This window comes from Mauremys mutica, chromosome 24 (genome assembly GCF_020497125.1).
Source record: "Mauremys mutica isolate MM-2020 ecotype Southern chromosome 24, ASM2049712v1, whole genome shotgun sequence".
In the NCBI taxonomy this organism is placed as follows: domain Eukaryota; kingdom Metazoa; phylum Chordata; order Testudines; family Geoemydidae; genus Mauremys; species Mauremys mutica.
Genome location: NC_059095.1, coordinates 16,719,983 through 16,743,942, shown reverse-complemented (window position 1 = coordinate 16,743,942; position 23,960 = coordinate 16,719,983). Strand labels below are relative to the sequence as shown.

The 23,960-nt window shown below is 52.0% G+C and overlaps 1 long non-coding RNA gene across 1 annotated transcript; it reads right to left on the bottom strand.

The window, feature by feature from the left end:
• Positions 1-19,322: 19,322 nt before the first annotated feature.
• Positions 19,323-21,307, bottom strand: LOC123356067. Its single transcript, XR_006575279.1, has 3 exons — positions 21,118-21,307; positions 20,259-20,333; positions 19,323-19,418 (listed from the first exon to the last, which is right to left on the bottom strand). It is a non-coding gene; the product is annotated as an uncharacterized LOC123356067 (long non-coding RNA).
• Between the last annotated feature and the right edge of the window lie 2,653 nt (positions 21,308-23,960).

Below are 23,960 nucleotides of genomic sequence, written 5' to 3'. Positions count from 1 at the left end.
CTAGGACTGGAAGGGATCTCGAGAGGTCATCGAGTCCAGTCCCCTGCCCTCATGGCAGGACAAAATACTGTCTAGACCATCTTGGATAGACATTTATCTAACCTACTCTTAAATATCGCCAGAGATGGAGATTCCACAACCTCCCTAGGCCATTTATTCCAGTGTTTAACCACCCTGACAGTTAGGAACTTTTTCCTAATGTCCAACCTAAACCTCCCTTGCTGCAGTTTAAGCCCATTACATCTTGTTTTATCCTTAGTGGCTAAGGTGAACAAGTTTTCTCCCTCCTCCTTATGACACCCTTTTAGATACCTGAAAACTGCTATCGTGTCCCCTCTCAGTTTTCTCTTTTCCAAACTAAACAAACCCAATTCTTTCAGCCTTCCTTCATAGGTCATGTTCTCTAGACCTTTAATCATTCTTGTTGCTCTTCTCTGGACCCTCTCCAATTTCTCCACATCTTTCTTGAAATGCGGTGCCCAGAACTGGACACAATACTCCAGTTGAGGCCTGACCAGCGCAGAGTAGAGCGGAAGAATGACTTCTCGTGTCTTGCTCACAACACACATGTTAATGCATCCCAGAATCACGTTTGCTTTTTTTGCAACAGCATCACCCTGTTGACTCATATTTAGCTTGTGGTCCACTATAACCCCTAGATCCCTTTCTGCCGTACTCCTTCCTAGACAGTCTCTTCCCATTCTGTATGCGTGAAACTGATTGTTCCTTCCAAAGTGGAGCACTTTGCATTTGTCTTTGTTAAACTACATCATGTTTACCTCTGACCATTTCTCCAATTTGTCCAGATCATTTGGAATTATGACTCTGCCCTCCAAAGCAGTTGCAATCCCTCCCAGTTTGGTGTCATCTGCAAACTTAATAAGCGCACCTTCTATGCCAATATCTAAGTCGTTGATGAAGATATTGAACAGAGCCGGTCCCAAAACAGACCCCTGCGGAACGACACTTGGTCTACCTTTCCAGCAGGATTGGGAACCATTAATAACTACTCTCTGAGTACGGTTATCCAGCCAGTTATGCACCCACCTTATAGTAGCCCCATCTAAGTTGTATTTGCCTAGTTTATTAATAAGAATATCATGCAAGACTGTATCAAATGCCTTACTAAAGTCTAGGTATACCACATCCACCGCTTCTCCCTTATCCACAAGACTCGTTATCCTATCAAAGAAAGCTATCAGATTGGTTTGACATGATTTGTTCTTTACTGGCTATTCCCTATCACCTTATCACCTTCCAAGTGTTTGCAGGTGATTTCCTTAATTACTTGCTCCATTATCTTCCCTGGCACAGAAGTTAAACTAACTGGTCTGTAGTTGTTTCCTGGATTGTTTTTATTTCCCTTTTTATAGACGGGCACTATGTTTGCCCTTTTCCAGTCTTCTGGAATCTCTCCCGTCTCCCATGATTTTCCAATAGCTAGAGGCTCAGATACCTCCTCTATTAGCTCCCTGAGTATTCTAGGATGCATTTCATCAGGCCCTGGTGACTTGCAGACATCTAACTTTTCTAAGTGATTTTTATCTTTTATTTTATCTTCTAAACCTACCCCCTTGCCATTAGGATTCACTATGTTAGGCATTCCTTCAGACTTCTCCGTGAAGACCGAAACAAAGAAGCCATTAAGCATCTCTGCCATTTCCAAGTTTCCTGTTACTGTTTCTCCCTCCTCACTGAGCAGTGGGCCTACCCTGTCCTTGGTCTTCCTCTTGCTTCTAATGTATTGATAAAAAGTCTTCTTGTTTCCCTTTATTCCCATAGCTAGTTTGAGCTCATTTTGTGCCTTTGTCTTTCTAATCTTGCCCTTGCATTCCTGTGTTGTTTGCCTATATTCATCCTTTGTAATCTGACCTAGTTTCTATATTTTATATGACTCCTTTTTATTATTTAGATCATGCAAGATCTCGTGGTTAAGCCAAGCTGGTCTTTTGCCACATTTTCTATCTTTCCTACCCAGCGGAATAGCTTGCTTTTGGGCCCTTAATAGTGTCCCTTTGAAAAACTGCCAACTCTCCTCAGTTGTTTTCCCGTCAGTCTTGATTCCCATGGGACCTTATTTATCAGCTCTCTGAGCTTACCAAAATCCGCCCTCCTGAAATCCATTGTCTCTATTTTGCTGTACTCCCTTCTACCCTTCCTTAGAATTGCAAACTCTAGGATTTCATGATCACTTTCACCCAAAGTACCTTCTACTTTCAAATTCCCAACGAGTTCCTCCCTATTTGTTAAAATCAAGTCTAGAACAGCTTCCCCCCAGTAGCTTTTTCAACCTTCTGCTGCCTGAGAGATTTCACCAGCAGGCACCTTTCACATTGGATGGTCCCCCCACCCTGGATGTCAGTAAGTGGGAATAGCAAATCACAGTCTCTGCAAAACCACACTAGGATCTGGGTAGAAGCATCCATGCTTATCTTCTAGATGTTTTCAGATGGATTCCTTAATTCTTTGCTCCATTATCTTTCCTGGCACAGAAGTTAAGCCGACTGGTCTGTAACTGCCTGGCTTGTCCTTATTTCCCTTTTTATAGATGGGAACTACATTTGCCATTTTCCAGTCTGCTGGAATCTCTCCCGTCTCCCATGACTTTTCAGCTATAATAACCAAAGTAAAACTAGCCCATTGGGTCTGTGAGCAGGTGAATCACCTCCCTCGCCCAGCAGCTCCCCCAGGGCAATGACCCAATGCCTCCCCCTCGCCACAGGGACAGAGGCTGAAAGTCCATCTGATGGCAGGTCAGGGGCTGGCGTGGAATGTGCTGGGATCTCGGCCTGGGCCCTAGTGGGGTAGGTGACCCCGTCACCCACAACCACACCCAGCAAGGCCTGCACCGATTTTCTCCCTGTCTGTGAGTCCCAGCAGAGAGACCAGGGACTCATTGGTCCATGGAGAATGAGCTCCTCTCCCCCAGCTGGGGGCTGCAAACCAGTGGTCAAGGGCAGCGGGTGAGGGGAGCTTGCACTAGCGCTCCTGCAGGGTCCCTCGTGTGGGGTGAACAGAGAAATCCAGTGTCCAGGGCTCTCAGGCCACGTGTCCATTCCACTGCAGGAGGGGATCTGGGAGCAGCCCGCGGGGACTGGGGCAGGAGTCGGGAAAGCAGCCGTCTGGGAGAAGGAGGGAATTCAGCTGTGCTGGGGAAGCTGGGCTGAGCAGAGATGCTGCTGCAGATGCAGCGAGTTCCCTGAGTACGACGCTGCAGCACTTTAACTACCTGGTTAATACAGAGGTTGCAGCTCAGCTGAGTAGTGTGCTGCACTCATTTTAATGGTGTTAGTGGCTTTGCCAGGGTATAAAACTGAGGTGCAGCTTCATCCTGGCCACACCCCTCTATCCCTGCTCCACCCCCTCCCCCTCCAGCCTGTCCATGCTCCCCCCCCTCCCGAGCACTCCTTGTGCCTGCAGCTGCTGCGGGGAGGCACAAGCGGCACCTGTGTGGGAGGAATTTCCCAGGGTGGGGGAGGGCTTTACCCCTTCCCTACAGCCCCGTTGGCCCACCCTGGGCAGCATGGGAGGCAGAGCACAGTGGTGGGCTGGGGCCAGATTTCAGGAATGTCTCTTGATGTAGGGTCCAAATATGGGATCCTGCCTTTAAGTGTGTAGGGGCTGGTTCTCTGAGGGGCTGGACACCTGCAGTGCCCACGGACTCCAGATGCAGCTGTGGCTGCAGTTGGAACAAGTTCCCTGCAGTCCTGGAGTTCAAAGAGAGAAACTGAGGTACCCAAAATTAGGCCATTGTTGTAAATTGAGGCCTTTCCGCCTTTCCCGTTAACAACAGTCGGTGGGCTAAGGCTCATTGTGAGTCACTGTTTATACTGGATCACGGCTGACCTGGGCCTGGTCGTAAGCAGAGGCCTGGCAGTGAAAGGTCCTGATTCCATCCCCAGCCTCCAGAGGCAGATGGTCCCCCAGGGATGGAACAACCCTGGGAATATTTTACACTCACAATCTTTCCCACGGGCTGGGCAATTCCACAGTCTCATTCACAGGGCTGAGAACCTCAGGGTTAAGTTGCACAAAGTGAAACTAACTGAAATATGCCCCCTGCTCTGCACACTGTGCAGTGCTGCCCTGGGGAGATGTGGCTTTAAGCTGCTGTCCCAGCCTCTTCCCACTCTCAAGAAGGACTGGGCCAAAAGAGATCTGATGAGGTTCAACAAGTGTTAGGATTTTTATCTCTCTAGGCCGATCTGATCAGAAGATCTCGGGGATCCTTACAGTTTATCTCCTGCTGAGTTCCCCTTTTAAGCCCAGCTATCAGAGCTGACTTTAATGAACTCCACACACACACAACTATAAAATAAACAACAACACTTTATTTGCTAAGAGGAGAGGAAGGAAGGGAAAGGGGAATGGATTAATGATTCTGGAGATTCGGAATAACACACAGGCACACACGTGCACTTATAATACAAGATGTTCTATCTTTACAGACATCAGCGATAAAGGGGTGCAGGATCCAGAAAAGAGAAGCCAGTAGTGAACACTGACCGTGGACGACAGATGAAACAGACAGGTACGTATCCCTATCTTAACTCCCACCCTAACCCGCTTTGCATCGTCCCGAGTGCACGATTGATCTAACTAATCGGACCAGGTCCGTGTATGCAAGTTTGCTTTCCCAAAACAACAACCAACCAACCCCAACTTAATTAGTAAGTAGCTATTGCAGGCCAGTGCCAAGATTGTACCGCACCAGGAGAGAGAGCAGCCACCTGCACCTCTGACGGCTCAAGAGCCAGTGCCCCTGGCCCCTCCCCTCATTGGTCTCTGTAGGGAGCTGTTGCTGGGCAAGGTCAGATTCCTGCTCTTCCCACTTTCCCGCCTTTTCTAGGTACTGAGGACCACGAACCTGACCCCCAATGGAGGTTGCCTTGTCCTTTTACCAACACAAAATGGCCTTTTGAGTTACAGAACTTATTTTAACTTTCATACAGAATAATTTGGCAAACATGTAAACTGAAATTAACAACAGCCCTCAATACACATCAGAGGATCCACACGGGAGAGCGCCCCTCTGAGTGCTGTGAGTGCGGGAAACTGTTCCGTCCGAAAGCAACCCTAATGACACAGCAGGCAGCCATACGGGAGAGAGACCCTCTCAGTGCTGTGAGTGCGGGAAAGGCTTCAGTGTGAGCTCAGCCCTCACTGTACACCAGAGAATTCACACGGGAGAGAGACCTTACCGATGCTGAGAGTGCAGGAAAAGTTTCACCCGGGGCCCACACCTTACAAGACATCAGGGTGTTCACAGGACAGCGACGCAGCGTAGAAACTCTGTGTAGGGCAGAGAAGAGACTTTTTAAAAAACACATTTGCTAATTCCCACATAGTGGCCTTTTGGGTTGTTTGCACCATTTGTATCATTCTGTTCTCTCATCTGCCTCGTGTGTCGCACACTCGTGCCTTTTACAGGTCGCCCTTCTCTGGGGTGGATCCTGTGCTCCTTGCGCCCAACTCCTTTCTCCTGTGAGTCATCATGGGAGCATTGCCCCTCCTGGCAAGGAGTTTCCATCAGCCCCAGGTGGGGAAATTGGGGTGACCACAAGTAGCCTCATTTCCCTTGGAGTCGGTGTGCTCAAGGTAGCTATCCTGATGTAAACACACCGCTCTGTTTGCAGTGCTGACATCGCCCAGGCACAGGGGTTGGGGTTAGCTGGCATCTTCCCCTTTGGCCTGTCCTAATGGACACCCATTTTCCTGGTCTGGACAATCCCTGAGCATCACGTTTATACTGTCACCCCAGTAGCAGAGCGATTGTTAGTCACCAAGTTCCCTCTTTGCTGGCAAAATGTCTCCTTCCCAGTTGTGCTCACGCTGGTACAGGTCGTGCTGGGCATTTTTCTTTTTTACCATTTTCCTTATTTAAAATGCATTTCCATATAACAAGGAGGAGCAGGAGCGGGGCAGATGTACCATTTCAGCCTCTGTGACGCCGGAAGGAAATGGGGCGAGTCGCAGGGATTCCCTCCTTCCCCATCCCCATCACTATAGCTGCTGACTCCAACCGCGCTGGCCTATGTCTGAGGCACAGTAGAGTTTATCCACCTGTATTTTGTCCCTCCCCCTCCCAAGAGTCTCTGCACTTAGTATCAATTTGATCCTGTATCCAGCTCATTGGAGCTGGAGTTGAAAGTGTCCCGGGTCTGGGTGGGGGATTCCAATGGTGCAGGAGGGTGCTCGGGCCGGGAGAGAGGACTCTTCCCAGCTGTCTCACCCTGCAGCAGCACCCAGGCTGGGGGGAGAGGCACCTCCCCCCCGTATCAGCTGCAGGGCTGGGGCCACAGGATAGGCGCCTCTCCTTGGCAAGGCCAGGGCTGGGTTCAGGTCTGGGCAAGGGCAGCTCAGGCACAGCTGGGTTCGGGCAGGTTGGAGGCTGGGATAGATTGGGGCTCAGGGAAGGGTGCCCCCCACTAGCCATGGCAGGCCCCCGGCTGGGTTGTCTGAGTGCCCATGCGGCACTAAGAAGGCTACTGGGTGGCTGTGCAGCTTACAGGGAACTCAGGCTACTTGTTCTGTACTGTAAGTGTAAGTGCTGTTACTTGGAGGAAGAAAAATCTGTTGTTGTTTTTTCACATGTATTGGAAGTTGAAAACTTGGTTTACAAGCACGGCCTTAATCACGGAGACACTCCCGACACCCACACACTCCTCCTTGTGTCTGCTTTGTGCGGTTAGACTTGAAGCCCCTTCCCCTAGGAGCTGTGTCTCGCGCTGTGTGTGTCTAATACAGCACCGAGCGCACTAGCGCCTCAGGCTATGGTGCAGCCTCTCAGGGCCGTCCTTACCCACATGCAAAGTACGCAGCCATGTGCGGCACCAGGACGTTTGGGGCACCACGTTTCCTGGTGCCCTGTGCAACTGCGTGTTGCTCCAGCCCCTGCTCTGGCTCTTCCCCAGGCCCCCGCCCCTGCTCCCCCCCACTCCCCTGAGGACTCCAGAAGCGGCCGGGCTGCCCTCACCCATAAGTAGCGCGACCCGGCTCCGGCCTGCCCCGCTCCCCGACTCCAGCCGCGCCGCCGGTGAGTGCTGGGGGGCGGTTCCCCCCGTGCCCAAGCCTGGGAGCTGGGGGAGCAGAGCAGGCTGGGGCCAGGTCACGCCACTTCCCACAGAAAGTAGCCAGACCCCATCTCCCATGGAGGCCTGGGGCGGAGCCCCACACAGACCCCCCATAGGGCACCAAAATCGCTCGGGATGGCCCTGCAGCCTCTGGCTGCTACTGTGTCAACAAGAATCCTGCTAGCAACAGGACCAATGACTGTTCAGTCAGAGCAGATGCTCCACGGGCAGGAAACCCCCAGATCTCAGGCTGAAGGGATACAGTGTGGGGGGAGTGGGGCAGAAAGAGCCTTTCTCGTCCCCACACAGGACAGTGAGGTGGATGTAGGGCGGAGAGGGGATGAGCAGGGCTTTAGGGCTCCTTATCTCTGTGGCCTCTTGACATCCCTGGCTCACTTGCCTGTGCCCAGCGTTGTCATCACAGCAATTGAGAGACGCTGCCCCTCCCCCCATCATTCTTCTTGGGGGGTCATTCTTGGCCCTTTAGAGTTCGGGGGGTGTTCACAGGACACTCGTAGGCCAGTTCGAGTCTCTCTCTGGCTCTGATGCAGGGAGCTCACAGTTCTCAGCCTCAGCTGTCTGGCTCTGAAAAGCAAACCCGGCAGCCTCCCAGCTCTTCCCCCACTCCCGAGTATATCTCACATCTCTGCAGGCATCAGGCAGTAACTTCATTCCCTGTCTCAGTCTCTGCCGCTCAGTGTGAGAATCCAGCTTGCATGCTCAGTGTTTTTGCTGAGAGAGATCGATAATTGCCATTGTTCAAACAATCTCACGACACGGGGATAGACAAAGGTTGAAGTGAAATAAGATTGAAAAAAGGCTCTTCAGGCAAATGATGGTTTGTCTAGTGAAGTCCTCAACAAATCTGAGCTACATCCTGTCAAACTAAGCTAATATCAAAGTATGTGACCAAACAGCCTTCACCAAGAGAGAAAATCCACAATTCAGGATGGGCAATAAAACGCTTGCACATTCATAAATTGACATCTCAGAAAATCTTTTAAGACTCAAAATCGGGGAAATAAATTTACCCTTTTTCTTATGAAGTAGCTAAACCTGCTTCACTATTCATCTCATTATTTGGCTGTATTAGTTACAAAAGTTTTAGCATCATTATATTAAAAGAAAGAGAGCGAAAACCCCCAAACGACCCATCTACAAATGCTCTGAACTAGCCTAGAATAAGTCCAGAAGCAATTTTCTGAATAGCTGGAACCAGGGCTATAAGATTGGACAGGTCACTCTGTGCTTTGAGGTTCAGTGGGAATTCCCTGCCCACTCCCACGTTTGACAGTTTCTTCTCCAACCCTCCAGAGACCGACTTAGGATCATAGAAGAATAGGGTTGGAAGAGACCTCAGGAGATCATCTAGTCTGTAGCAGTACATGGGATTCTTCCGTCCTAAGTACAGGACTCTGCACTTGTCCTTGTTGAACCTCATCATATTTCTTTTGGCCCAGTTATATGCTCTGGGGGCTGGAGGGAGAGCCCGTCTCCCACCACCCCATGTCCCCGAGGGGTGGGGTGTGTGACTGCTTTCCTCCGAAAGGGCAGCTGCACAGTTCACTCTCTGAGGCTGAGTTCCAGGCTGGTGGCCTGAGGGAGCGTTGGGGGCAGGGAGAGATTGAGCCAGCCCCTCTGGGTGGGGCGTCCATCCCCAAGTGACCAGCATGAGGACGTTCCTGCGCTAACAACATGACTTCCCCAGGGTGCTCCTGGGCACACTCACCTGCTGAGAGGGTTGCTCAGGGCTTTGGTTCTCTCCCACTGGAGCTTTCCTAGACATTTTCCATCTTCTTCAAAAGGCCTTTCCCTGTTTTCCTTTCCTGGAGCCCCCTCTAGGCCACCATCCCTGGTGCTCTCTAGGCCAGGTCTATGCTTTCCTCACCTGCACAACTCCGGCTGTGAACAATTGGAACAGCTTGTTCAGTGAGAGGTGCCTCTTCGACCCCTTTGTCTCTGAGGGCACTGGGCAGGCTGCCTTCCGCTGCACGGCAGGAGTTCATCTCAGCACCTCCCTTTGCTGCTGGAGACACGCCGCTTCCCTCTACTGCCGGGGTGTCAGAGAGACTGTCTCTGTCTCCCTTAGTAGCTTCTGGGATTTCCCCCCTTCTCCCTGGGATCTCAACACAAAGATGCATTTTGGCTGCGGGTGATCACTTCCACACCCTGAGCCACATAAAAAAATAATTCCCAATAAGCATGTCAGCGGGGAAGTCGTCCACCGCCCCCACTTGTCAATCACTTTGTAAACCATCATCTTCTGTGTGCACCATGGCTAAAGGGACAAAACGCCTAGATCGTCTTCTTAACCCAAGCTCTGCCCTTGCGCCAGGCGACAGGTCAGATTTTGGAAACACACTCGACTTAACCAGAGAATTTGTGTCCCTGTATCTTTCCATCCTGTTCCTACTCTGTCATGGATTTACCAGCCGTAATAGGCGTCTTCTCTATCTCTGCAGAGCCAACCCTCTCAAACCCTTTCAAGTAATCCTCAGGTGCAGTGGTTTCCCCAGGAATTGAAATTATGGGGGTGTTCGAATTTACAGGGGGGGTGTCAGGACCAATGAGATATATAAAAAAGATATGAATAAAGTAAATGTTTTGTTAGGATTATGCAAATTTAACATAAGAATAATGCAAGTTACACCAAAACACATAACAGATCTAGATTTCTAAAAAACCATACATTTAAAAAAAATGTATTTAATTTAAATTGACTTTTGAAAAGTAAGCCATCATAGGGTAAGAGGAAAGTCCTCTCATGGATCAGTAACTGGTTAAAAGATGGGAAACAAAGGGTAGGAATAAATTATCAGTTTTCAGAATGGAGAGAGATAAATAGTGGTATCCCTGAGGGGTCGGTACTGGGACCAGTGCTGTTCAACATATTCATAAATGATCTGGAAAAATGGGTAAACAGTGAGGTGGCAAAATTTGCAGATGATACAAAATTATTCAAGATAGGTAAGTCCCAGGCAGACTGCGAAGAATTACAAAGGGATCTCATGAAACTGGGTGACTGGGCAACAAAAATGGCAGATGAAATTTAATGTTGATAAATGCAAAGTAATGTACATTGGAAAACAATCTCAACTATACATACAAAATGAAGGAGTCTGAATTAGCTGTTAACACTCAAGAAAGATCTTGCAGTCATTGTGGATAGTTCTCTGAAAACATCCACTCAGTGTGCAGCGGCAGTCAGTGATTCCCAACATTCTGTTTGCTTTTTTAAAAAGAACAGGAGCACTTGTGGCACCTTAGTGACTAACAAATTTATTTGAGCATAAGCTTTCGTGGGCTACAGTCCACTTCATCGGATGTAGCCCACGAAAGCTTATGTTCTTTTTGCAGTACAGACTAACATGGCTGCTACTCTGAAACCTTTGCATTTTAAAGAAAGTGATAGATAATAAGACAGAAAATATCATATTGCCTCTATATAAATCCATGGCACATGTACACCTTGAATACTGTGTGCAGATCTGGTTACCCCATCCCAAAAAATACATACTGGAAATGCACAAAGTACAGAGATAGGCAACTAAAATGATTAGGAGTATGAAATAGGAGAAGAAATTAAAATGACTGGGAATATTCAGCTTAGAAAAGAGATGACTAAGGGGGGATATGCTAAAGGTCTATAAAATCTTGACTGATGTAAAGAAAGTGAACAAAGTAAATGTTTTGTTAGGATAATGCAAATTTAACATGAGGAAAATGCAAGTTACACCAAAACACATAACAGATCTAGATTTCTAAAAAAATATATAATTTAAAAAAAATGTATTTAATTTAAATTGACTTTTGAAAAGTAAGCCATCATAGGGTAAGAGGGAAGATCCTCTCATGGATCAGTAACTGGTTAAAAGATGGGAAACAAAGGGTAGGAATAAATTATCAGTTTTCAGAATGGAAAGAGATAAATAGTGGTATCCTTGAGGGGTCAGTACTGGGACCAGTCCTATTCAACATATCCATCTGGAAAAATGGGTAAACAGTGAGGTGGCAAAATTTGCAGATGATACAAAACTATTCAAGATAATTAAGTCCCAGGCAGACTGCGAAGAGCTACAAAGGGATCTCACACAACTGGGTGACTGGGCAACAAAATGGCAAATTAAATTCAGTGTTGATAAATGCAAAGTAATGCACATTGGAAAGCAATCTCAACTATACATACAAAATGATGGCATCTGAATTAGCTGTTAACACTCAAGGAAGAGATCTTGGAGTCATTGTGGATAGTTCTCTGAAAACATCCACTCCATGTGCAGCAACAGTCACAAAAGCAAACAATGTTGGGAATCATTAAGAAAGGGATAGATAATAAGACAGAAAATATCATATTGCCTCTATATAAATCCATGGTACGTGCACACCTTGAATAGTGTGTGTAGATCTGGTCACTCATCCTAAAAATATATATATTGGAATTGGAAAAGGTACAGAGATGGGCAACTAAAATGATGAGGGGTATGAAACAGGAGGAGAGATTAAAGTGACTGGGAATTTTCAGCTTAGAAAAGAGATGACTAATGGGGATATGATAGAGGTCTACAAAATCTTGACTGGTGCGAAGAAAGTGAATAAGGAAATTTTATTTAATTCTTCACATAACACAAGAACTAGCAATCACCCAATGAAATTAATAGGCAGCAGATTTTAAAAAACAAAAGAAAGTATTTCTTCACACAATATAAAGTCAACCCAGGGAACTCTTTGCCAGGGGATGCTGTGAAGACCAAAACTATAACAGGATTTTAAAAAGAACTAGATAAATTCCTGGAGAACAGGTCCATCTGTGGCTATTAGCCAGGATGAGAGGGATGCAACGCCATGCTCTGAGTGTCCCTAGCCTGTTTGCCAGAGGCTGGGAATGAGCAACAGGGGATGGATCACTTGATGATTCCCTGTTCTATTCATTCCCTCTGAAGCACCTGGCCTTGACCACTGTTGTAAGACAGGGTACTGGGCTAGATGGACCATGGGTCTGACCCAGTATGACCATTCTTATGTAAAAATTAATTATAATAAAAATGTTTAGTACAGAAACTCCCCAACATAATGACCTCCCAAGATAGCAACAATGTGAGATAACAACCTTGGCAAATATTGCATTTTAAAAATCTTGGCCTACTGGGAAACATATTTATATAAGTTTCCATTCCCAGTCACAAATCTAGCATTCTGGAGCAAACTGACTAAAATATAGTCCAACAAACAAATGTTTATTTAACATACCCCTCACTTTTCCCTCCACCACTCCACTCACCGGTGTTGTCCTTGGTCAATGGAGACTCAGAGTTCAGAGGTGCTTTCACGTGAGTACACCTTCCAGGTGGGGGACAAAAAGGCACAGTTTGCTCTGGCCACGGCTGTTCGTTGTGCCAGCGTTCACTCCACCGCTCTGTTGCCAATGGCCCTGCACAGTCACCTTCTGCTGTCACCTACCACTGTGACCGCTGCGAGTTGGTCTCTTGAGGTTCCACCAGCTCTCAGTGATTTCAGCTGAGCTCTCAGTGCGGGAACCTCGCTGCTAGTGCAGTCTGGGCTGTCTCTTACACAAAAACACTGTACCCACAGGAACACTGTCCCCACAACAGGACTAAGCACTTAGACCTGATTGTCAGTGATTTCAACTGCAGTGGTCACTTAACAGAACAAAAGACTATCTATTGGAGCCTAATCAGCTCTGTCTTTAAACAGTGGAGAGGGACAGGTCCCCACCCTCTCTCTTGATGCCTTCAAATCATCACAGGCTAAGCACAGTTCTACTGCCCTTTACTCATACAATAAGAACAACATTTCATCCCTTTTCCCCCCACATTCAAGTGGTTTGTAATCCAACCCCAGCCAAAATCTATCACTTGGGCTTTGGCTACACTTGCATTTCAAAGCGCTGCCACGGCAGCGCTTTAAAGCGCTAAGTGTAGTCAAAGCGCCAGCGCTGGGAGAAAACTCTCCCAGCGCTGTCCGTACTCCACCTCCCTGTGGGGAATAACGGACAGCGCTGGGAGCTCCCAGCGCTGGGGCTTTGACTACACTGGCGCTTTGTAGCGCCGCAATTTGCAGCGCTGCAGAGGGTGTGTTTTCACACCCTGCTGCAGCGCTGCAAATTTGTAAGTGTAGCCAAGCCCTTAGACAACACAGCTCTGTTTGCTGCATACCTAGGTAGATTAGGTGTGAATGTAAATATAATCTGGCCCTGAAGCCTTAGCCCCCAGCTCATCACTAGCTGTCAGGGAGAACTCATTTAGACTTTGCTTACAAATCAGCATTTGAAATTATTAGGTTGGCCAACATCACCGAAATGAATGCACTGACATCATAAAAAACAGCTGTATAAGGAAGCAAGGAAGCTAGTCTATGTTCATACTTTTCAAATCTATTATACTTTTTCAGATACACATATTTTATCATAGACTATATAAGCTTTTAAAGTGTGTATTAATGTTTCAGTTTAAATTCAGATTTCCAAACAGTCACTAAATTGGTATGTAACTAGCTCACAAAACTAGGGGGGGTGTTGGGAAAATTCAGGGGGGGTGTAGGGAAATCACTGCTCAGGTGCCTCTGGGGTTTCTGTGCTGAGGACAGTGAATGAATGTGAACTGGCTGAAGCTTGTTTTTTCTCAGCTCAGGGCCCTGATTTCTCTGGTGCGCTGGGTAGTTCCACTGATCACACTTCCTCAGGCTCCTCCCTGACTGGAGATTTGTAATGGGAATTACTAGGAGAGGAATGATCCTGGGGAAGTCAGTGCCTAGCCTCCCAACCCTGCTCCTTTGGCTTTGTTTAATGAACAGATGAAAGATAAGAGCATTGTACTCAATACGTTCAGTGTTCATACAATCTCGGTGCACACTGGATTTGAAAAGTTGTCCTTCTTCATCCACGAGTGTCCATTTGAAATCAGAGGATTCATAATGCCCCATGGGCTACTTCCCTGTGATACACAGGGTCACACACATCGTGGTGAATAGGAAAGATGACTAAATAATCACAGTGGGTTTCACCCCCGTGGGATCACCTGTAAGGATTTTTCCTTCCTTTAAAGAGGGCAGGACCCAAACCCCATTCAGAAGACGTGGGGAATCTTACAGTAAATTTTTCCCACCTGGTCCCCTTTGTAAAGCCCGTCTATGGGAGCTTCCCTTAGCACAAGAAAATAAGGCCACGCAGTGGTAACCACACAAACAAGACTTTATTTCCTATGGGGAAAAGGGCTAGGATAGGACAGAGAAGGGGCAGATTAACAAAAACTTTAACTCTGGAAATGCTCCACTCTCCCAAACAGTTACACCCAGGGGGTAATGTTGATGTTCTCTCTCTTCTCTTGCAAGGACAGTGGTGGATGGCTGCTGCTCTCTTGACATTGGACGTTAGGGATGGACTTCGATGCTGGACACAGGAACGGGTGAGTAGACCTAACTAAAACCCCTCCCTATCCCTCTTTGCGTCGTCTCTGCCTGGATGTTAGACCCTATCTACGTGGATTCAATCCGTGCGTGGGTGTGTGCTTCCCATCCCAAAATAATAGAGCACATGGCAAAAGGTCACCACATTCTTTTCCCAAGTCCAAGATGGCCACCTTATAGATAACGCAAAAGGTACATGCCTTTCTTCCCTTCTTTTACTAAAATTTGGCAGGGGCAACTAGCATTTTACAACCTGGAGACTGGATTTGACCAATCGGGGAATGAACGGGGACAGGGTGACCCATCTCGAAGGGGGTTGTGTATCCCCTCTGAGAACTCCTCCGTCTGTCCTCTACCAATTGAAGTGGGCGTCATCCCTGTAGGACCACCCCGAGAGGGGATTTGACCAAACATGGAAGTAAGGTAGCGGAGTGACCTGCCCGCAACAGGATCCCGTGGTCCCTCTAAAAAGTCCTCACACCACCCTCTAGCAATTGTCGATGGTTTCACTCCCACCTTGGGCCATCACAGAAGGAAACATGTACCAATCAGAACAGATATAGCCCGAAGGTCGAGGCCATGATTTCCGCAAAACACATCCTTGGAACGAGTCGGCTTCTTCCGCGCAGTGTTGGGTTGCAACTTCCAGGACGATGCTGCCAGTCACGCAAACATGGAGCTCCGGAGATCAGCGGCTTCTGGCCTAGGCCTTCGGGCACTACCTATTCTGATCAGTACGTTTCCCTTCTGGGATGGCCTAAGGGGTGAGTGTGAAACCCTGATCGATTAGCAGAGGACGGTGGGGGGATTTCATGGAGGGGTGATGGGCCCCTCTTACGGGCAGGTCACCCCACCACGGCACTTACCCTGTCTGGTGAAATCCCCTCTCTGGTTGCTCCTAAGGGGATGAGGCCCACCCCAACTGGGGTGAGTTCTTGGAGGGGTTACATGACCCACTTCCGGATGGGTCACTCTGCCCCAGAACTTTCCCCCATTGCTCAGATCCATTCCTGAGGCAGATCGATGGAGATAAAACACCCCCAGATTGGTAGAGGAGTGGGAGGAGCTCTTAGAGGGGTCACATGCCACTCCTTGCTTCTGCTCACATTTGCATCTTGACCCCGAAAGTCTTATGTCATGGGGTCAGTCTCCTGGTGACAGACGAGGGATGCCTCAGAGATGAAGGGGCGAGGTCCCTTGGCTGGAACCAAATAACTGCCCTTAGCCTCAGTGTGGTTTGGCCTAATGGCCACAGTCAAAATGGCTGCCCTCCCCCTCAGGGCTGTGTGGCCCAGAGACCAGAGTCCGTGCAGCCGCCCTCTCCGTTGGGGCTGTGGGGTCCAGAGACCAGAGTCCGTGCGGCCGCCCTCCCCCTCGGGGCTGTGGGGCCCAATGACCAGAGTCCGTGCGGCCGCCCTCTCCAGCGGGGCTGTGGGGCCCAGAGACCAGAGTCCGTGCAGCCGCCCTCTCCGGCGGGGCCGTGTGGCCCAGAGACCAGAGTCCGTGCGGCCGCCCTCTCCGTCGGGGCTGTGTGGCCCAGAGACCAGAGTCCGTGCGGCCGCCCTCTCCGTCGGGGCTGTGGGGCCCAGAGACCAGAGTCCGTGCAGCCGCCCTCTCCGTCGGGGCTGTGGGGCCCAACGACCAGAGTCCGTGCGGCCGCCCTCTCCGTCGGGGCTGTGGGGCCCAACGACCAGAGTCCGTGCAGCCGCCCTCTCCGGCGGGGCCGTGTGGCCCAGAGACCAGAGTCCATGCGGCCACCCTCTCCGTCGGGGCTATGGGACCCAACGACCAGCGTCCGTGCAGCCGCCCTCTCCGTCGGGGCTGTGTGGCCCAATGACCAGAGTCCGTGCGGCCGCCCTCTCCGTCGGGGCTGTGGGGCCCAACGACCAGAGTCCGTGCGGCCGCCCTCTCCGGCGGGGCTGTGGGGCCCAAAGACCAGAGTCCGTGCGGCCGCCCTCTCCGTCGGGGCTGTGGGGCCCAGAGACCAGAGTCCGTGCAGCCGCCCTCTCCGTCAGGGCTGTGTGGCCCAACGACCAGAGTCCATGCGGCCTCCCTCTCCAGCGGGGCCGTGTGGCCCAGAGACCAGAATCCGTGCGGCTGCCCTCTCCGTCGGGGCTATGGGACCCAACGACCAGAGTCCGTGCGGCCGCCCTCTCCGTCGGGGCTGTGTGGCCCAACGACCAGAGTCCGTGCGGCTGCCCTCTCCGTCGGGGCTGTGGGGCCCAATGACCAGAGTCCGTGCGGCCGCCCTCTCCGTCGGGGCTGTGGGGCCCAACGACCAGAGTCCGTGCGGCCGCCCTCTCCGTCGGGGCTGTGGGGCCCAACGACCAGAGTCCGTGCAGCCGCCCTCTCCGGCGGGGCCGTGTGGCCCAGAGACCAGAGTCCATGCGGCCACCCTCTCCGTCGGGGCTATGGGACCCAACGACCAGCGTCCGTGCAGCCGCCCTCTCCGTCGGGGCTGTGTGGCCCAATGACCAGAGTCCGTGCGGCCGCCCTCTCCGTCGGGGCTGTGGGGCCCAACGACCAGAGTCCGTGCGGCCGCCCTCTCCGGCGGGGCTGTGGGGCCCAAAGACCAGAGTCCGTGCGGCCGCCCTCTCCGTCGGGGCTGTGGGGCCCAGAGACCAGAGTCCGTGCAGCCTCCCTCTCCAGCGGGGCCGTGTGGCCCAGAGACCAGAATCCGTGCGGCTGCCCTCTCCGTCGGGGCTATGGGACCCAACGACCAGAGTCCGTGCGGCCGCCCTCTCCGTCGGGGCTGTGTGGCCCAACGACCAGAGTCCGTGCGGCTGCCCTCTCCGTCGGGGCTGTGGGGCCCAATGACCAGAGTCCGTGCGGCCGCCCTCTCCGTCGGGGCTGTGGGGCCCAGAGACCAGAGTCCGTGCGGCCGCTCTCTCCGGCTGTGCAGTCTAGTGGCACATTGGGGAGGTGGGCTGCCACCCAAGGATGGATGGTGGCCAGGGTAGGGGGACCCGGACCCTTGTTACTCTTCCCCGGGTCCTAGCCCAGGGCCTTGTCCATGGCCAGTGTGTTCGGCCTTGAGTCAGTGGGGATCCAGCCAGAACATCTGACGTCACTCAGCATGACGGTGGCTAGTTCTCCCAGGTTACTTCCTACGAGATGTCTCTAGGCCATGGGCTGGGGGTCTCTGGGCTCCCGGCGTGGGAATCTCCCAGAGACTCCGAGCTCCCTTGCACGTCTGCAGGCACCTGGGGATGGGGTTGGGTCTCAGCACCTCGGGGCTCTGCAGTCAGGGGCTTCAGCTGCTTCTGGACTGGAGCCTACAATGTGCATCCTCCATTTTCGGCATCTGCCTAGACTGAGCTGAGCTGCTCCCTGTCACACTGGTGCTCCAGTTGTAGCATGTCCGGCAGGGTTGGGGAGGGGCTTGGCTTCCACCGCCTAGACTGTGAGGTTATGTGTGCCTGGTGCACCCCGGCACATCCTGCTCTGCCTCTTCTCTCTCCTCCTTCCCATGCAACAGCTGCTTTGGCGTCTCCCAAGAGATGTGATCAGTGGTGGGCTCAGTTGGCTCCTGTTAGCCTCTAGATGTTTGTAAGAGGGAGAAATGGCAGGAACACAAATCAGAAGAACAAAACCTTCAAGCAGGGTAGTTTTCCACAGCACAAAACCACCGCACTTTGCTAACGCTCCTTTGTAACTTCCCTGAGAGCTGGCATTGCGTAAAGAGAGCACCCAACCTCCCACAACCTCCGCTACCCTGTGGGCTGGCAATGGATAAAGGGAGTCTGGGAGACTTTCTCCTCTCTCCGCCTGGCTCTGATGACTGAGGGAATCGCATGCGAGAAGCTCTGTGAATGTAGGGCTCTGTGCAGTGGGGAGAGATGTCAGACATGGAGCCCAAAGGTGGGGTTGTCCTGACTCTGCAGTAACTTCATTACAGTGAGAGAGATTTCAGAGCTCAGCTACAGGGTTCTGCCCTGTAACCGTGTGTGGGGCTGAGGCAGAAGTGGGGCAGTGATGGACTCATGAAAGGAGTAGGGCTAAGGGGGGGCCCCGTGGTACAGCCGCTAAAGCCCCTGTGTGCTGCGTTCCAGCCAGGCCGGCTCTGCCTGGCTAGGGTGGGGCGAGGCGGCTCCGCGTGCTGCCGTTCCTCTCCCCCCCGCAGCCGCAACGCCGCAATGAGCACCGCGCTGGGAACCTCTGTCCGGGGAGGTAGCTCAGTGGTTTGAGCATTGGCCTGATAAACCCAGGGTTGAGAGTTCAACCCCTGAGGGGGCCATTTGGGGATTTAGTTGGGGATCGGTCCTGTGTTGAGGAGGGGGTTGGACTAGATGACCTCCTGAGGTCCCTTCCAACCCTGCTAGTGACAGTCTATGAGCTGCTCTTGCCTGTAGGCTCCGCCCCCTACAGCTCCTGTTGGCTGCGAATCGTTAATCCCGCCCTGGCCCTGCCCCTAGCTGCTCCTCACTCTGGCTCCAACCCTTGGCTCTCCTCGGCTCGACCACCACCACCCTGCCCACTAGGCCCCACCACCTCTGCTCCAGCCACTGGGCCCAACCGTCCATGCTCTGGTGTCCAACACCAGCGATATGTAGGAGTCGTTCACCTCACTGCTTTCCATGCGCATGGCCCTGACTTTGTCAGCTCTGTGTTTCATCTGCCATTGTGCTGCGCAGTCGCATGGCTTTATTAGATCCCTTTCCACTTCTTCAAAGTCTTCTCTACGCCTCACTGACCTACACAATTTTCTGTCATCTGCCAGTATCCACCTCGTTGTTCAGTCCCTGTTCCAAAGACGCTGTTGTACGTACCATAGCAGGACAAAGAGGTCTTCTGTGTCGGTCCCGGTTCCCTAGTCGAATGCGGAGCCCGACATGAGATTTCCAAGCTTCTGCAGCCATTTGTAATATCTATTGAGGATGTGCCCTGTGGTCCTGTCACATGTCAAAGGCACTTCCTGAAAAGCTGAAACAAAGAGGAAACGGGTTGAAAGCCCCATGGTGCTGATGTGACTGGTGCCTAGGAAACCTCCCCTTCAGATGGCCATTGCCACATGCTATTAGCTACCCAAGAGTCTGCGGGCAAGAAACAGCAACTCAGCTACTCCCAAAATAGCCCTGGACAGAGAGGAGACCCCATTCTGTGCGTAACTTCCCCCTCCCCCAGCATACACACATCCACACGCTAAAACACAGGCAGGTGGGGGCAACTCTGCTTGGGATGGAACAGAAAAGTGACAGCAGCAGAGGTGTTAAATGATCCAACATTTACGCACAGATCTGCAGAGAGATTTAGACTCCTAATGTCTACTGAAATCCTGTGTGGCCCTGTGCCTTCATTCCTTAAGAGGTCACAGGGAAAGATGTTTCCAATGGGCACTCAGGGGATTTCCTGTGAGTTGATAACCAAGTTCTGAGTGGTTCCCTGGCCTGAAATCTCTCCATTACAGGGAGGGCAAGTGATGAATCTTTCCCTACAGAGGGTAATTGTCATCCTCATCATTGCCCTTAATAATAACAACAGCCCTTTTCAATTCTGTCAGGCCTTCCTTTAGAGACGTTCTGACCTCTAAGAAGACAGTCTCCCCAAACAGCTCTAAGGCTATGTCTATTCTAGGAGCTAGGGATGGAATTCCCCTGCTCCCGTACACATATTGTGGCACCTCGATCAAAGCTCGCGTGACCATCCTTCTTCCTTAAACACTGTCCTTAGACAGAGAGGGACACATTCCAACCTGTGTTCAGGCCCTGTGCTGCACCCCTGTACTTCCCACAGAGGCACAAACACACAGAGGTATTTCCTTACCTTCATACAGGCGGGAGATGCCATCTTCAGTCACTGTTTCAGACAACAAGTCACAGTAATGGTGGATAGTATTTCCTAGACAGACAATGAATCTCATTACTTTTCAAATCCTTTGCTGAAAACTGCGAAAGATGCAGCCATTCTCCCAAGACAGCCCTTGGGAAATTAAATACATTCCTTACACCTGTTCCCAAAGCACATTAGATAAAGCATCAGAAGCCTAGAAGTCACTGAGAGACTGATTTCCAAAGGAGATTGAATTCACATCATGCTGGTTTCCCCTAGGCGCAGCCAAAGAGTTGTTGTGGGCAGGGGAAGTTGGTGCGGTCAATAGAGCTAAGTTGCTCCCTTCATCTTGGAAGACATGTTAATTTTTTCTCTCTCTCTATCACACACACACACATACACCCACACACAGAGGGCCGGCTTTAGGCAGTGCGGGGCCCAATTCAAACAGTTTCGACGGGGCCCCGGCAAGGATGACAAAACAACAACAACAACAACCACATATATAAAAAAACACGTGGGGCTTGTACTCACCGGGTGGCGCTCTGGGTCTTTGGCAGCACTTCGGCGGTGAGTCCTTCACTTGCTCCAGGTCTTCGGCGGCACTGAAGGACCCACTGCCGAAGTGCCGCCGAAGACCCAGAGCGCCGCTAGGTGAGTAAAAATTAAAAAGACGCCTCTAGCCAGGGAAGGGATCCTCACTGGGTGCAGGGCCCTCTTAGGCGCCCCCCCCCCCCCACACACACACTTACTTTCAGGATTCTGGGGCTGTCGGAGGGAACAGAGCAGCAGTCTAGAAAAGGGCTTTGAAGGAAGCAGTTCAAGAAAGCTCGAGTGAAGTTGCTCTGCTTACCAATGAACAGGGCTGCAGAATGTCTGATTGTTGTCTGTGAGCTTTCCAGGTACTCTAAGGCCTGGAACAGGAATTTGGGGATGTGGCTCTTGTTGTTCTGCATCTAGGAAGAAAGGAGGAAGAAACGCACAATATACAAATGACATGTTCTTCCCACAGCGACTAGTCCAGGGAAGCCAAAGCATAGAGCCAGGTCATGGCAACAGCCAGTATGAGCCCATGCGCCACAGCAGCACCTCTCTGGAGTTACTATTGTGTTTTTCCCACCTGGTCCCCTTTGTAAAGCCCGTCTATGGGAGCTTCCCTTAGCACAAGAAAATAAGGCCACGCAGTGGTAACCACACAAACAAGACTTTATTTCCTATGGGGAAAAGGGCTAGGATAGGACAGAGAAGGGGCAGATTAACAAAAACTTTAACTCTGGAAATGCTCCACTCTCCCAAACAGTTACACCCAGGGGGTAATGTTGATGTTCTCTCTCTTCTCTTGCAAGGACAGTGGTGGATGGCTGCTGCTCTCTTGACATTGGACGTTAGGGATGGACTTCGATGCTGGACACAGGAACGGGTGAGTAGACCTAACTAAAACCCCTCCCTATCCCTCTTTGCGTCGTCTCTGCCTGGATGTTAGACCCTATCTACGTGGATTCAATCCGTGCGTGGGTGTGTGCTTCCCATCCCAAAATAATAGAGCACATGGCAAAAGGTCACCACATTCTTTTCCCAAGTCCAAGATGGCCACCTTATAGATAACGCAAAAGGTACATGCCTTTCTTCCCTTCTTTTACTAAAATTTGGCAGGGGCAACTAGCATTTTACAACCTGGAGACTGGATTTGACCAATCGGGGAATGAACGGGGACAGGGTGACCCATCTCGAAGGGGGTTGTGTATCCCCTCTGAGAACTCCTCCGTCTGTCCTCTACCAATTGAAGTGGGCGTCATCCCTGTAGGACCACCCCGAGAGGGGATTTGACCAAACATGGAAGTAAGGTAGCGGAGTGACCTGCCCGCAACAGGATCCCGTGGTCCCTCTAAAAAGTCCTCACACCACCCTCTAGCAATTGTCGATGGTTTCACTCCCACCTTGGGCCATCACAGAAGGAAACATGTACCAATCAGAACAGATATAGCCCGAAGGTCGAGGCCATGATTTCCGCAAAACACATCCTTGGAACGAGTCGGCTTCTTCCGCGCAGTGTTGGGTTGCAACTTCCAGGATGATGCTGCCAGTCACGCAAACATGGAGCTCCGGAGATCAGCGGCTTCTGGCCTAGGCCTTCGGGCACTACCTATTCTGATCAGTACGTTTCCCTTCTGGGATGGCCTAAGGGGTGAGTGTGAAACCCTGATCGATTAGCAGAGGACGGTGGGGGGATTTCATGGAGGGGTGATGGGCCCCTCTTACGGGCAGGTCACCCCACCACGGCACTTACCCTGTCTGGTGAAATCCCCTCTCTGGTTGCTCCTAAGGGGATGAGGCCCACCCCAACTGGGGTGAGTTCTTGGAGGGGTTACATGACCCACTTCCGGATGGGTCACTCTGCCCCAGAACTTTCCCCCATTGCTCAGATCCATTCCTGAGGCAGATCGATGGAGATAAAACACCCCCAGATTGGTAGAGGAGTGGGAGGAGCTCTTAGAGGGGTCACATGCCACTCCTTGCTTCTGCTCACATTTGCATCTTGACCCCGAAAGTCTTATGTCATGGGGTCAGTCTCCTGGTGACAGACGAGGGATGCCTCAGAGATGAAGGGGCGAGGTCCCTTGGCTGGAACCAAATAACTGCCCTTAGCCTCAGTGTGGTTTGGCCTAATGGCCACAGTCAAAATGGCTGCCCTCCCCCTCAGGGCTGTGTGGCCCAGAGACCAGAGTCCGTGCAGCCGCCCTCTCCGTTGGGGCTGTGGGGTCCAGAGACCAGAGTCCGTGCGGCCGCCCTCCCCCTCGGGGCTGTGGGGCCCAATGACCAGAGTCCGTGCGGCCGCCCTCTCCAGCGGGGCTGTGGGGCCCAGAGACCAGAGTCCGTGCAGCCGCCCTCTCCGGCGGGGCCGTGTGGCCCAGAGACCAGAGTCCGTGCGGCCGCCCTCTCCGTCGGGGCTGTGTGGCCCAGAGACCAGAGTCCGTGCGGCCGCCCTCTCCGTCGGGGCTGTGGGGCCCAGAGACCAGAGTCCGTGCAGCCGCCCTCTCCGTCGGGGCTGTGGGGCCCAACGACCAGAGTCCGTGCGGCCGCCCTCTCCGTCGGGGCTGTGGGGCCCAACGACCAGAGTCCGTGCAGCCGCCCTCTCCGGCGGGGCCGTGTGGCCCAGAGACCAGAGTCCATGCGGCCACCCTCTCCGTCGGGGCTATGGGACCCAACGACCAGCGTCCGTGCAGCCGCCCTCTCCGTCGGGGCTGTGTGGCCCAATGACCAGAGTCCGTGCGGCCGCCCTCTCCGTCGGGGCTGTGGGGCCCAACGACCAGAGTCCGTGCGGCCGCCCTCTCCGGCGGGGCTGTGGGGCCCAAAGACCAGAGTCCGTGCGGCCGCCCTCTCCGTCGGGGCTGTGGGGCCCAGAGACCAGAGTCCGTGCAGCCGCCCTCTCCGTCAGGGCTGTGTGGCCCAACGACCAGAGTCCATGCGGCCTCCCTCTCCAGCGGGGCCGTGTGGCCCAGAGACCAGAATCCGTGCGGCTGCCCTCTCCGTCGGGGCTATGGGACCCAACGACCAGAGTCCGTGCGGCCGCCCTCTCCGTCGGGGCTGTGTGGCCCAACGACCAGAGTCCGTGCGGCTGCCCTCTCCGTCGGGGCTGTGGGGCCCAATGACCAGAGTCCGTGCGGCCGCCCTCTCCGTCGGGGCTGTGGGGCCCAG